General features: G+C 40.9%; 1 protein-coding gene across 21 annotated transcripts in view; it reads right to left on the reverse strand.

Annotated features, from left to right (window-relative positions):
• The window catches only part of LOC143282461 (tyrosine-protein phosphatase non-receptor type 13-like), a 590,260-nt gene that overhangs the window by 326,690 nt on the left and 250,291 nt on the right, over positions 1-13,279 (reverse strand). The window lies entirely within an intron of this gene.

A 13,279-nucleotide genomic window follows, 5' to 3' on the forward strand; every position in this document is an offset into this window, starting at 1 on the left:
TTAGGTTTGTTTCTGGTAAAAATTAAATTTTTAAACCATAAGGGAAAATTAAAAAGCACCCAGTACCCAAAGATTATGGGAACTCCTTTTTGGGGCTTTGTTGGGTGGGCTTTATATTAAACTTGGTTTGTGATGCATTAGATAATGTAAAAGAGAAAAACCAGCCCCCAAATTTTCCCAATTATGATGTCCAAAGTGTTAGCTGACCATGTAATGGCCTTACTTTAGTAAAGCAGCCATTAAAAACAATAAATCTATAATTGGGCAGATCATCAACCGCCTTAACCTATATTTTTTAGCAGCCCCCCCAGGTTTTTTGTTTCTTTTTTATCCAACTATCTTCTTTTTTTGGTGTTGTACCACTTGCCCACCACTCCAGCAACTGCTTAAAAATAGTAGTGTGATCATCCCAAAGCAGTAAAAAACATAAGCAACAGTAATACCTTAACCTCTAAATTCTATTGATTTGAAAACTAAGGCTTCTTTGCTATCTGATATTGCTTCAAGCTGTGCAGGATGCACAAGTTTAAGATCATTTATTGTATGTAAATGCAATGGTTTAACATCTTTGTCAACCCAAAACTTGCAGACAGAATTCTTCTTTTCAAGCTTGATATTTCTTCATCCAGGGCTGGTTGCACAATGTGCTGTAAGTGGTTTAGCTGGTAAGTAATCCAAATTATCAGCTAAAAATTGTCTTTGCAACAAGCTACTGTAACAGTGTTGCACAAGTCAATTTTCACTTGTGGCAGTTAGATTAGCAGTAAAACTTTAGAGGTGATCGGGAGCAGCTTCTAAATCTCTTAGCGGACAGCTAAAACAAGACAATGGTGCCGTGTTGTTTCCAATTTGAATTTTTTGACAGCGATGTTACGAGAGTGTTTGAATGGAGCACAATTCAATCTTTTTTGATCATTCTGATGACATTGAACTTTATCAATGCTTCCGTTTCCGACAAGCAGATACTGTGAATTTTGTGAGGGACAATTTAGCGTTTGGCTACAACAGAAAGGGATCCTTGTTTTGAAGATGCAAGTAGGCCTACTCATCGCATTATGTTTTTTATCCCACTGAAGTTTCCAAAAATCATGTGGGGCACAGTGGACAAGTCAACTTATCAACAACAGCAGTTCACTGTGTGACAAATGTGTTGTGCATGAGTGAAAGATAAAAAATTTGTTTTCGAAGTTTGGAGGGGCAAGCAATTTGGGACAGAAGCATGCTTACATGAACATGGGTCCCACCGGGTTTACTGAATGTGTTGGGATGTGTTGATGGATATCTCACAGTGAGCAAGGGCTGTTCAACAGGATACTGTCAACCGTTTCTGATGAAGGTTAATTTATCCCCACCACACACACGACCAGACACACCATTTAGTCTCTTAAATCTAAAATATCTTTGGGTCATTACTGAAATGAAAAACACACACTTATACAGTCTTTTATTAATCATACAATATTTATTCTCAATACTGAAATGAAACTTTTTAATCATAGGTATGACTCTCTTTCTGCTACAGTAGGTGTAATAAGTGATAAACCTTCATTCATCACAAAAATTTACTATAAAAAAACAAAAAAACCTACAAAGTGGAACGAAAATATACTTCCTGTTTTTGAAACAAAAACTTTCCAAAGGCATTAACACTTATTTCCCTTTCATTCTATTTGTGACAAACGTTGACCAAATTTACTTGCAAACAACACAGAGTTAACTAATGAGAAGATAATATATGTGATGCCTTTAAAATTGTGTATTTGTTCTTGAACATTCTATGAAAATGATGATGTAAAATTTACGTAGGATTTTACTAGAGTGCAGGGGAGGGAGTTTTATGTTTTGCATTTTTAAAAAATTATGCTGTGGGAATCATGTTTCTGCCCATGTTGTGTGCTAGTTTTTATATTCCTACACATCCTAAGTTCCCCATGAAAAATTAGATATAATGAATTAAAATGAATACCTACATGTAAGTTTCTTTCCTTTTATATCACTAAATTCACTCAACTCAGGGTTGAAAAATAAAAAAATAAAAAAATATATGTATTTATGTACTCTCTATATTAAAATTTAAAGCAGTCAATCAAAGGAATTAACACTTTTTTCTATTTCTAATTTGTAACTTGACTGGACCCCCTACAAATCTACTAATAATCAGCACAAAGGAAAGAGGGAAGTTACTCTCAATGTTGAAAAAAAAAAAATCAAAGGTATTAACTCAACACCTTTTCCCTTTTTTTTTTGTTTGTGAGTAAAATTGGTGATGGTTTAGTGTAAAAATCAAAACAGATGCGGCCGTCAGTGGACGTCTTATGGGCATATGGCAACCTTTGTACAGGACATCAGCTGACTCATTATACACTGAACAGGATGAGGAATCAGCAAAGGAAGGCAGGACCAATCATCTCCTTTTGTCGCTTAACCTTCCTGACCAAAATCAGGTACCAATTCACACTTCTGTGGGTGACAAAAATCAGTGTGAAGTATTTTTTCAAGGCAAATCGGCCTTGAACCTGATTGCTGATGTATGCATATAAAAATTACATATTCATAATTGTTTGTACTTATTCACAAATAATTTTCTGGAACAACTGGTGGGAGAATAGTTTTGTTGTTACATCTTTTACACTCATAACAATTCCTCTAATTCCCTTAATGGTCTTATGATTTCCAAAGATTTCTCAAGAACAATCCAGTAAACTGAAAACAAACCAGCATTTTTCAGAACAACCTTAAGTTACCTTTATGAATGGATTTCGCACTGGAGGGAGCCAAGCCCAAGGCATCTCTGTGAGTTCAAAAGCTCTGTCATGTACATAGCCCATTCCAAGTCGCCTTGCAGTATGAGCTGGCAAATACTGTTCAGGCACAAGTATTTGGGGCCCATCGTGCGGTGACTGTAGTCTCCAAACTCAGCATGCAAGGGCCGACCACTGAGAGATAGGAGCTGATGGTCATCTGCCACACAGCGCTCCTCCGCACATCACGGCGCAAATGAAGGTACAACGATGCTGGTGCTCATGTGTCTGATAAAAACCCGAACAGAAGTACTGTTTAAAAAAAAGCATGTAATCACAATCGGATAATTAGAGGAATAAGTTATGGTTCTGATGGGGCTCTACATGTAAGTGCAAACTACCTTGGAGGTGACACTTGAAATAAATTTAAACATCAGTGGAGACTATATGCGATGGCAGAATTATTTTCTTGTTTCAGTTTCTGTTGATGTTATTAATGTTTTTATATTCAGTTTTGGCCACATGAAATCTGCACAATTATAATTGTAAAACACTGATTTTTACACAGCATGAACAATATAAAATAAAGAGTATCAAAAGTTAATGCCATTCTAATGGTACATGACATCACATTAAACTGCCAATCCGCAACAACTATGTAAATTTTCGGCAACAGCACAGGGCCCTTTTTGGGCTATTGTCGGCATATGGCCAAAAAAGAAATTGATATCGGGCAAAAAACAAAGCAGTCTAAAAAATCCTAAATCCTCAATTGGAAGCACAGTAGCAAAAGGCAAAACATCCTGGGCGGGATTTACACCACACACCCAAAAACACACACAGTGATTTTGTCATAGCTGCTATGTTTATGTGGCACACTGTCATTTTCAAAATTTTTCATTATGATCATTAGGTAGGTCCGGCCACTATGTAATGCTGTGTAGCTATGGCTGACGGATTGTATTTTTATCACTTTTAAATTGCCCTAGCAAGCGCAATACTGTTATCATCCCGCTGAAAAATATATCAGAAAATAAAACCACCTTTGTTTGTTCCTTTTAGTGTTTCTTTTATTTTGTGTTAGGCAGTGTGAGTGAAACTGATTGCCAAAGTGGAGTAACCTTCGCTCTTCAAAAATGCCGCGCAGGAAAGAAGTTTGCCGACATTGCTTCTGGTCTAAGAGGGTTGGTGACAAAAATAGGCTTGCTACAAAAAAATCGCATTCTGGAGTTAACACACACCACCACACACACACACACACACACACACAAACACACCACACACACACACACTATATATATATATATATATTTATATATTACATACACAAGGGGAGAGAAGAGGGGAGAGAAGAAGAGAAGAAGAAGAAGAAGAAAACCTAATCAAGATAACATTACCAGGGGTACATTTGATGTTGTATTGTAAGACTGTCATTTCCCTTTTAACTTTTTATACTTCAGCACTGATATGGAGATGCATTAGTTCAGCTGGGTTTTCTGACTTTAGAACTGGTACAATCAAATGTGCTGATTAACAGTAGAATGCCTATAAGATGTCAGCTGACATCCTACAAAAAGTATTGCCATAGTGCCTATAAGATGTCCACTGACATCCTGCGTATGTTCTGATTTTTCCTTCATTGATGTTTGTTTCAATTCACATAAACAAACAGACTCTGAACAGTTAAATCTGTGTTGGATTATAAAATACTATTTAAATGAACTTACATCGGTAGAAGGACCTCTTTCAACTCAAAAACAAATTTTCTAACTGACCACTTGTACGCACATGGAAAAGGGGGGGTTTTCATCATGTGCAAACAATGCATTGAAAACTGTGTCCAGTAAAGTAAATAGTTTACAGTAAGCAGTTTTTCACAATTCTGAAAGCTCTGCTTGTGATTATGGACTTTCACGATGGAGAAGGATCTCTCTTGTCTGATGATTGGTTTGAAAACAAAGGTGATTGACAATGACAGTTATGAAACTAACAGTCATTGTATGGTAATTCAGTCCGTCCATTTCCCAAACAGACAGCATTTTGAACAATGGCAATAACTGACCCGAATATGTACAGCAGTGTTGAAAGAAAAGAAGGAGAGGGAGAGGAGTGATGTAAAACGATGAAAACTATGGATGTCGCATCTCATGTTTAGTCCAACAAAAACCCCTCCCAAGTTACATATCCAGAAAAAGTTCTTTCTTTTCAGCTCCTCCACTTTGTTGACCTGTTCCCAATGCTGTCACCTGTAAAAGCTGAGGTGTTCTCAGTACGGTGAGGTGTAGAAGGACATGGGCAGCAACCAAACACTTGGTGCCTTTCCTCAGTTTGCAGTTTTCTTTTGTGGTTTGCCCATCTCCATCCCCCATATTGTGCCCCGGGTGTGTTGCAGGTCAATAGATAGACCCACGTTTGGCGTTGGTGCAGGAGAGGTGTTGTTGATCTGCCAGCGCCTTCCATCCCCCCATGGACAAATGACAAGGTCTGTTAAGTGGCCCTGATGCAGGTGTTACGTGAGGTGCCTTACATTTGAAGAAGCCTTGGTTTTTGACTGGGCCATGAACCACAAACCCCTGGGGACAGTGCCCTAGTTTTCTGCCGCGTCTGTCTGCTGCAGTTACCCGGGGTTTTTTTGAAAATTCTTTGTTTTGGGGGTCAGCATAGAGTAAATGGGTGGATCAATGTTAGTGACCAAGCCCGTTTCTTTCTTTTTTCTGGAGGCAGTCAGCAGTTCTCTCCTGTATTTCTGGCCTTTCACCAGATCAGATTTTGCCTTGTCAAATTCCAACCTGCCAAGACAAAGTAGTGGGCATTTCTCATCAATTCTACGCTCAAGCAGGTCGTCTTCACTGCTATCATGTGTAGTCTTGTCCCACTCCCGTAATGAGGCCTTGAACACTGGGGAGGGTGACAACTAGTGGGGAGAAGGTAAGCATGGGAATCTTGCTGTACACATCAGTCACTTTTCTTTCCCTCAAGCACAGACAAGCCAATGTCAAGGTAAGATGCCCTTTTTCCACATGTACCCTCCACTGATTTTTTGGGGGGTTGAGAGACTGTAAGTAATTTTCAAAGACTCTAATGAGCAGGATCTAACAGGATAGTGATTCCATCATCCCTATACCTGCTCCCGTCAAATGCCTGAAGTCTCCCGTGCTTGATGAGATGATTGTTGAGAGGAGTGGTACGGACAAGTGTCAACCAGCTTAGCATCAAGTTGCCCAGAATAGTCCACTTAATCACATGAATGTGGTGGTCCCATTGCCGTTCCATGGTTTGGTGTAGCAAATGTGGTTTTCCCATCATTTCGATGTGTTTCTGACAGGCGTTGTGATCCAGTGAAATTTGCAGAGCCCCATAATGCACTGAGTTGGTAAATTCATGGACTGGAGTACTTCTCTAACATTGGCGAGTAGCAGGTATTCCCATATTGTTGTTAACATTTGGGAATACAGGGGGTAACATCACATACCGCGAAAAATATCGTTTTTCTGGCAGTGTGGCTACTGCGTCATTCATGTAGAGTAGTTTAGCAAGAAATTCTTTGCTGTTCAACACTTGGTATGGTAGATGTGAGACCAGATATGTTGTGTAGGTGTACCACATCACGTGACAAAAGACATCTTGGGTAGGGCAGTGGTTTGTGTCAGGGGTTTGCAATATATATATATACATTTATATAAAAACACAATGTACATGTTGTGTGTGTGTGTGTGTGTGTGTGTGTGTATCTATATCGATTATATTATATATTATATATATATATATTTATATATATATATATATATATATATATATATATATATCACAAGTACTTGTGTGTGTGTGTGTGTACACGTGTGTGTGTGTGTGTAGAGAGAGAGGAGAGAGAGACGGTGTGCTAATGTTGTTTCATCATGATGCACACAGAAAATACATCATTTAACATTATTAACTCACTCAGGACAAATTAGTTTTCTCCTTGCTTTCCCCTGCAGACCACCCATTTTTAAGGTTTGGAAAAAAATCACAAAAATTAAAAAAAAGTAACTGAATGAAACTCCTGTACTTGACCCACCAACCCTCTCCTCACATCATGTGTACGCCCAACCCCCTCCCTCTCTTCACAGCCTCAGAAGCTGAGTCACTGTCAGTACCTTCTTGCTGGTAGCTTTGTTCACTGCAGATACTTTATTCAACGTCTTCATCACCCTCGTTGATGTGGAAACCTTCAGTTTGAAGCGTTTCAATCACTTCAGCAGCAGTAAAAAGCTGCTGTTGTGGTGATCTAGTTTGCTCCAAAAATTTCCATTGTATCGCCTGCAACACCATTTTCGACACGTATGCAGATTAGCTTGTCATGTGGGGAACCAAGGTCAAGGCTGGCCAGTGAGAGTATAGTTACGGAACCTCATAAGAAAACTTTCCTTCGACCCTTGACATGTTCGCAATGCTGGTGTAGCTGCGATTCTTATGCTACCCCATGAGGAAAAATGTGGACAAAATTTTAATTGTCGAAACCGCTATAGCGTTCCATCGTCGGAAGGCTACCTTACATCAGGAACACTATAGCATTCCATTGTCCGGAGTGAGTTAAACCTTATTTTGTGATGGTAAACAACTGATCTTTGTTGACTGTTCTACACAGAAAATGTTCACATTATGGTCCAATACTCTTGCACAAACCAAAAGCTGAAGACCAAAAGCAGCAAGACCAAAGGGCAGTAAACAAGCCTCAAGCACTTCTGGATAACAACAAAAAACATAGGTGCCATGGACCATCATAACCAACAGCTGTAGCCTACAAGGAAAACCCTAAAGTGGTAAAAATAGCTGTGTGTTTATTTTCTACAAATTGCTGTGCTGAATGATCACTTCTCTACAAAAAAAGCAGGCAACAGCAGTACATCCTGGACTTCCAGAAGGATGTAATTAGTGCCATGATTTTTGGTAAACAGACCAGACACTGCTAAAGATGACCACACTGTTTGTCTTATGTGGACGCACTTCATTGATGTTATCCTACATACCCACAGAAGGCCCGGCACAAAGGAGGTGCAGAGTCTGCTGGAATAAAGGACAAAGAAAGGATGTGAGGTTCTACTGCCCAGATGCCCCAGCAAACCAGCACTGTGTCTTGAAGGCTGTTTCTGCAAGTACCACACACAGCGTTTTTACTGGCGATAGATGCTGGGTGAGTACACCCTTTTCATTCTTTGTGTGGACTGTGTTGGAGTTTTATGGACCTGGACACTGTTGCTCAGCCTTGACAGTGTGTGTGGTTGATCACAACAGTCACAAGAAAGACTGGTTGATAACCTGGTTGATGTTGTAGCCAATACATGATGGAATGACAGTCCCAATTTGTGTGTGTGTGCACTTTATGGCATTTTTGTGTCAGATTGACTCATTATATGAACTTCAGAGTGTTTAAAACAAAATTTTTGTTCAATTTCCTTTCATTTGATGTATACTTTTATGCACTTACCTTCAGTACTTTTTGAAATATAAACAATTAAGACATTGGCATGTTTTTCTTGTTTTTCTGAAAATTTTCTCAGCATAGGCTATAGCAAAATGTACTAGCAGTGAAGGAGTTAATGAGAGACAATGCGCCACATTTGTATTTGAACAAAAGATATTTCATGTTTGTGTAGTAGAGTGAAACTGAGAGACTACTGAAGAGAGAAATATAAAAGAAAAATAAGAAACTAGTAATGAAGAATAACATAAATAAATAAAAATAGTTACTAATAAATTATTACTATATTTTATAAATGTGCATAGCTTCATATTGTTAGAATGCACAATTCAAGTTTTCACAAAACACATGATGTATTTGGAATAGTTACTTCCCTTGATCTTTTTTGAAGACAGTTCACTGATGCTGTGTTTCGGTGAGCCAGATGACAGTTGTGCAAGTTGCTCAGCTTGTAATATTCATTGTCACTGTGTAAAGCTTTGAGCACATGCTCAGGTGGGTGTTTCTCATAGTTTTTTTTTTAAGTATCTTTTTACATATGTACATGTTTAGTTATTTTTGGAAGTTTTATATTTTAGATTTGTACAAGGCTGAACAGACGCCACTGTTCAACATGTTATCATAAAACTTTTCTTTCTTTCATTTCTTATGAAGGGCTCAGTGCTGGTGCTGAATGAATTATATAGTGTGACCTTTGTTAGGATTATTGAAATTTAAATCAGATGGTCTGTTGAAAAACAAAGCCATTTGAGGAATGGTTGTTTTTAAAAGATAGTTTTTCCCCAAACATAAAGGGAGAGATTCCCTGCTGAACGGTTTTGGTGCCCTTCCGCTTGGGGGGATGGGAAACCCTCTTGGGGGTTGTTTTAGGAATTGGTTTTTGGGTTTGGGTTTCTTTTGAAAAGCAAAAAATCAGGGGCGCCCATCCAAAGTTTTTCTTTTTTGTTTTAAATGATCCTTTGTTTTCAGTAATTTTTTGGCATCGGGACTTTTTAACCCCTGTAGTTTCTTTTGGCATTTTAAATTTACATTATTTGTTTTACTTGAAATTAAGTCCTGTTGTATACCCCACACTCATGGTACCATGGAAAATAGTTGTTTTTGTTTTTTGGGTTGCAGAGGTGTGTTTTTTTTTGTTGTCATGTGATTTGCTGCATCAATGCATGTACCAAAAAAGTGGAAACCCACTTAAACCGACATTTTTCCCACATTTTTGGGTGTTGGTGGATGAACGAACTCAGACCCGGCAGAGCATCCTCAAACGCCCCCGCGTTACATTTACATGCACCTCTGACCATCACCCCCTGCACGCGAACAGAGGGTCCCAAGTCTGTATGCCCCAATCGGGAAAATATGGCATGGGGGAAAAGACAAAAGACTCTTTAAAATATTTTTTGATCCCATCAGACTGCTCAACAAGGAACCCATTTTTGTGAACAAATTGAGATGGTGTTAGGGGACGCAGGTGTGGGGGTTTTAAAAGTGGATGGGGGTGAAGGATGAAATCTGTTTATGCACACTGGCTTTTTGGCATTAAAAAATTGTGTTGTTTAGGTTATTTTTATGAAGTTTTTATTACTTTTTTTGGGTTTGTTGGAGGTTTTTTTTTGTTGTTGTTGTTGTTGTTGTTGTTGTTTTTTTAAATAAAAATTTTTAAGTGTTGTCACTGCTTTTTTTTGAAACGATTAATGAATGTATTTATCAACTTTTTTTTTCAATGTTTTTTTTTTCTTTTCTGGATTTTTAAAAAATTTTTGCTTTTATCATACTGATTAATTTTAAGCATGCCTTTTACAGTAAAGGGAAGGGGGGGAGGGTAGGGATAGTAAGGAGGCAAAAAATAGTAGTTTGTTGAGTGATGGAGGGGGAATAAGAAAAATTTTTGGGTGCTTTTTAAATTTGGATTCTTATGCAATTTAACTTTTTAATGGTGTAAATGCTTTATGTATACATGCAGTTGAAAGACATTTTTCCATTTTGGGCAATTAAAGTTGTACTTGTATTTGTAACGCCCCCAATGAAAAAACAGATGTTTGACAACAGAGAGGGTCAATCATACCCTCGAAAAAGCAGTCAATTTTTTTTCCCCAAAGAACTTTCCCCTACTAAAGGTAAACCCCTTTGAGACACCCCTAGCCATGCTGCATAGGGGCTGACAAAATCATTGTTGTATGTTCATTTGTTTCCCTCTTGAAAATTTCTTTGATCAGGGAAAAAAACAGAAAACAAAAAACATTTTTTCCAGTCTTTTGCTTTTAAAAAAATTCGCCTTGGGTTTCATGAAAAAGGATGTTTGGCTGGACAAAAAATGTAACAATAATCAGTGACAACATTCTCTGACCCCATAGCCCCCCCACTCATGTCCTCTGATGGCTTACCCACCCCTTTTCCCCTCTCCCCCCCTTTCCCCCCCCAAAACTACCCCCCAACTGCCCAATCTCTGTCGCCCGTCATTGGCAAAAACAGATGCCCCTGAGTCGCTTCGAAGATAGATTGCCCCAGTCATTGAATTTGAGTCTTTTCAGCACTGTTGTCATCATAATCTTGGTGGTGGTTTTGCCCACAGATGTGGACCATCGTTGTCCCCCGATGGGGGGGGGGGGGTGGTGGGTGGGTGGGGGAGGATGCTAGGAATCTATCGGGATGCGCGATGGTAAATAGTCCAATCGGCACGAAATTTTCGTGACGTTGGGGCAGACAAGACGGCATATCTTGTAGGGATTGTTTGCCTGATTTTTGGGCCCTGCTCTTCTCAATGCAGCAGTCTTTTGGGCCCGCAAACCCGGGCCTTTGTGCCCAGCAGCGCGCCTTTTGTCAGGGTCCACTGCAGATTCCCCCCAGTGGGGGTTTGATGCAAACGCTTTCAAAGAGACTTTCGAGTATTTAAAGGCTTCTTCTGACCCCGGTGATCTCTTCCCTTGTTGCAGCTCCCCAAGAAGAGTTTTTGGGGCCCGAGGGTTTGGGCTGCGGCCCGTGCCCACCCCAACGAAGCTGGGACCCCCTCGGATGGTGAAGATGTGGGAAGGGGGGCTTTTGCGGGCCCCTCGTGTCTGGGGTTTGTCCCCATTGATGTTCAGTAGTTTCTGAGGTTTTTTGGGGGAAAGTGGTTCAGTTTTTGGCATGTCGTTGGGGTAAAAATGCCCAATTTCGCAGGGTACAGTAGGTGGGGAGAACGCTCGTAGACCTTTAGCTTGGTTCAAGACAAATGCTTTCGCCCAGCTTTTGCAGATTCCCAAAAAAGTTGCGCTTGCTCTTGCAACCCTGACGTTCACTTTTCCTCGAGGCGCATTGTGACAGGTGCCCCCGGATGGAACCGCTCCCCCGCACTGGTCCTGCCGTTGACTGTGATTTTGGGCAAAAGTAGGGTTTTCCCCGGGGGGTGGCGTGGAGAATTCTTTTTCCCTGGCTATGGAAGGGCCGAATTTCCGCTGGCAGTGGCAAATTGCGACGCGGGTTTGATTTTCCTTCAATCCGGGGTTGAGGGACAATATCAAAAACAAAAAGTCTTTTGATGATGTCTTCATGACCTTCGTTTTTTTTGAAGCCTTTGAGGTTAAACAGTTGCCATCTTTCGGACTTAGGCGTTTCCCCAAACATCGCCATCTTGAAGGATCTAAGATTGAGAGAACATGAGGTGAACAGCGTTGGAGCAGGACGCACCTTGCTTGACACCCTTTGGGACGGCAAAAGGAGCAGATGTTTTACCCTTGTCCCGGCTGAGCCTGGCCCTTATGGAAATTTGGGTGACCAAGGGGAAAAAATTTCCGAGGGATCCGTATTGGCCATGTTTTTCCCCAGTCCCTCTTACTCACGGTGTCGAAAGGGCCCTTTGAGGGGACATAGGTGGGAAAGAAGATTTTTTTTTGCATTTCCTTTTCGCGCCTTGCAGCAAAACCCTGTCAGTGGTTCCCCGCTTTTCCGGAATCCCCAATTGGGTTCAGGCAAAAAGCCTTGGTCAAGGTGTGCTTGAGGCGGTTTTAAATAGGTCCTGGCAAGTTCTTCTGCGATGGAGAGCAAGGAAATGCCTGGTTATCCAGGCTTTCCGGTTCCCCTTTCGCTTGTACAGTGAAGATAGATGCATCTTGAAATCCCGGGGATCGTTCTTCTTTCACTGGTGAGTACACTGTGAAGTTTTCCCTCAGCCAGTGCCTCCATCCTTGTAGACCCCTGTGGTATGGGGCGAGCCAGGTCTTTTTACGGGGTAGCAGACGGATGCTTTTGGGGTTTAGAAGTGTTGGCGGATGTCCAGTGCTTCGTTTGGGGGGGCGGGGGAGACGGTCTATGGCTTCATATTTATGGAGGAAGGGCAATTTAAGACACGTTTAATTTCTCAGCCCATCGTTCGAAAATGTTCTCCTTTGGTGATCAAGGGATTCCCCTCTGCATGAGGGGGGGAGTCCCGAGATTTTGGGCCCTGACTTTTTTAAGGCATAAGAAACCCCTTTTATCGTGCCTGTCAGTTTTCCCCGGATTCATGCTTTTTCATCACCACTTATCCCGATTGGCGTAACTTTTCTGAAAGTCTGCGGATGGCATTGTATGCATCCTTTTTTGATGTATTTTGGGGTTTCTAGGGGGGGCTTATCAGCGGCTTTTCATCCAGAAGTGCTTGATTTTTTCACAGTTTCACAAACATCTTTGTGCTTTCTGGTCAGGGTCCCGGGTCCTGAAGCTGTACTATAGATCAGCTCACGCAGGGGCCCCAGTCAATCCACATTTTTTGTTGTCCAGGAGGCGGATTTCCCGAGCTTCCGCAGCTCCCCAAAGGGGCTGTTTGATGGTGTGCTTTTCCTTAGCGATGTTGAGCCGTTTTGGAGCCTTCTGGCCCCGGGGGGTTCTGAGTTGGATTCGAATATTCAGCTTGAGATACAAGGGGATGGTTGTCCAAAACCGGCGCCCCACATTCTTTGTTACCGTACATCTTGCCTATCCCTTTTCCCGACGTACATAATCGAAGATGCCAATGCTTTGGCGGGGTGATCCATGAGTCCCGTTTCGGGTAGGGAGGGAGAAAAATGTGTTGGTTACAGCATTTTATGTTTCAAGGTCTGAAGCAAAAGCAACCCCTTTGGGTTTC

This window comes from Babylonia areolata, chromosome 1, assembly GCF_041734735.1.
Source record: "Babylonia areolata isolate BAREFJ2019XMU chromosome 1, ASM4173473v1, whole genome shotgun sequence".
NCBI lineage: Eukaryota > Metazoa > Mollusca > Gastropoda > Neogastropoda > Buccinidae > Babylonia > Babylonia areolata.